The following is a 2677-nucleotide window of genomic DNA, read 5'->3' on the forward strand; positions in this document are numbered from 1 at the left end:
CAAGTGGAGATAATCACATTTGTCTTGCATGATTGAATTAAGTTAATTTACATAAAATGCCTAGTCTAGTGCATGGTTCATCAGGATATTCCATAAATTGGTAGCTATTAAGGTGATTAAAAATATGAATGTAATGAGGATAATAATTCAAAGTACTGTTATGGGATTAAATAAGATGGCATTTGTAAAGCTTTGAGGACAGAGAGTGTCTAGGGTGTAAGAAGTGCAGTGTAAGTTTCTGAACATAGGTTAAAATGGGGATGTTATTAGTATTGTATCCTAAATAGTTCTACCAAGATGTCCCCTAGGCACCTCAAATCCAACACATCTAAAATCAAGCAGTGAGGAAGCATGTCATAGGGGACGGAGCACAAACTCTTGCAGACTTCTTCAACAGCACTGCTGTAAAATTAAGCTAAAAAGAGTCCCCCTGTCAAAATGTTGCTTTAAGGATTGATTGAGACTATGTAAAGGTCTTAAAGCAGTACCTGGCACCGAGTAGGTGCTCAGTAAAGTTTAGTTCCCTTGGAAGTTAACAGCATTTTACTTCCATAGTCATCCAAAATGGAAATCTTTTTGACTTCACTTCTCTCATCAAATGTATATTAACTGTATTTTCATATTGTCTGTATTCTTGATGCTCTGGCATTGGTGGCCTTGCTGATGAGGATAGACTGGGCTGCTCAGTTCTTAGAGATAGCAGATGATTTGCCCTGGAGCATATTTTCATATGCAAACTAACCAAACCAGAGCCCATGCTCTGAAACACCTCCTCTATCTGGCTTTTATACAGTAAGTCCCCTACATATGAACCTTCAAGTTGTGAACTTTCAAAGGTGAAAATGTGAGTTTGCACGTCCAGTCACGTAAATTAGTTCATGTGTCTGGCGTACATTGTCACGTGCGTGCCTCCTCTGCAAGTGGTTGTGCTTTTGTGTACTTTACAGTACTGTATAGAGTACAGTAGTACAGTATCTTTATTTCAAGCTAGATCTGCGAGAGGACAACTTCATTGAACTCCTTGCTGTGCAACATGAGGAGCTTACTGATGAAGAACTGATGGAATTGGAGGCCCAGAGAAAGGATGAAAAGAGACAAGAGGAAGAAGAAGTAACTGAAGAACCAAAGAGATTCACAATGCAGGAAATGGCAAAGGGATTTTTTATTTGAGGAGGCACTGTTAGTATTTAAGGCACAGGACCCAAACATAGAATGGTACACGAAGGTTGTAGCAGCAGCCATTCAGAATGCAATCCAGTGCTACCATGTCATCTGTGACGAGAAGAAAAGAGCTACTACCCAGACATCACTGGACTGTTTTTCAAGAAGATACATAGTATTGAATCCAGCAAGGAACCAGAACCTGTGCCATCAACATCAGGCATGAGTGAAACTGCAGCCTGCCCTCCGTCTCCTGTTGCTGATGATCCTTCAGCTCTACCATCTCCCACCCCCTCTCCCTCCTCCAGTCAGTAACTCTTCTTGCCTGTTCACTCAATGCCAGTCCCTGGATGCCAGCTGTTGTACTGTACTACTGTACTTTTCAAGGTACCATACTGTAAGATTAAAAGTGTTTTATTTTTTGTTTTTTTTTGTATTATTTGTGTGAAAAGTATTATAAACCTATTACAGTATAGTACTATGTAGCCAATTGTGTTAGTTGGGCACCTAGGCTAACTTTATTGACTTAGGAACAAATTGGACTTTAGAACGTGATCAAATGGAACTCATTTCTGAGTAGGGGACTTACTTACTGTAATATAGAAGGCAATGTTCTTCTGTCTTAATCATCGCAGGGCCAGGTACCAGACAACTAGAGAAAGCCCGTATACCCCAGAGCCTGCTGAACTTAAAGTGTCCAATCCTAAGCTTACTCACCCTGCTTTTTCTTGCCTTTCCCACAGAAGCCGTAATAAAGGCTCCTGCTCACGCCTTCCCCTTGCTCCTTCTGCCTCCTGATGGACTCTGGTGCTTCCTCATGTGGCTCCTCAGGGTATCACATGCCCCCTCCTCTTGGGAACTGTGAGTAACAAACTATCTTTTCAATGGCAATTGTCTCCTGATCTGTCAGTCTCACAACACCTGCATAATAATAAAATCAGCATTTTAAAACAAAACATTCTACCAAGTTCTAGAGATTTTTATCTGTAAAATAATTCTAAAACGTCAGTCTTCATTTCTGTTAGTATGACCATTGAACACATCCCTTGGCCTAGAGTATTGCAATGCACTGCTCAAGGGTCTTCCAGGGTCCAGACACACTTCTTTCAAAGTCTCAACTCTTGTTATCCATCCTTTATCCCCAAATCAAAGCAATCTTCCTAAAATGCAAATAAAACTATCTCATGCCATGTCCATAATATTCTGAGGCTGTGTATTGCCTAGATCCCAAGCATCTTGGCCTACCCCCCACTACACACACGCACACACACGCATGCACACACACACACACACACACACACACAGAGTCACTGAAGTGTTCAGCTCCACAGCACCAATTCTATTCTACACTATGGAAGGGGAACACAAATCTGTGTTGATTAGGGGGTTATCAGTGCCACAACCTTAGCATCCTATAATATCCATTTCATGATGATTATAAGAAAGTAACAAGAGTGAACAATCAAAACATAGCCTGGCTCAGGGAAGAAAGCCCCTCACAGTTTGGCATATCTAA

The sequence above is a fragment of the Leucopleurus acutus genome (assembly GCF_964270905.1).
Source record: "Leucopleurus acutus genome assembly, chromosome: 7".
In the NCBI taxonomy this organism is placed as follows: domain Eukaryota; kingdom Metazoa; phylum Chordata; class Mammalia; order Artiodactyla; family Delphinidae; genus Leucopleurus; species Leucopleurus acutus.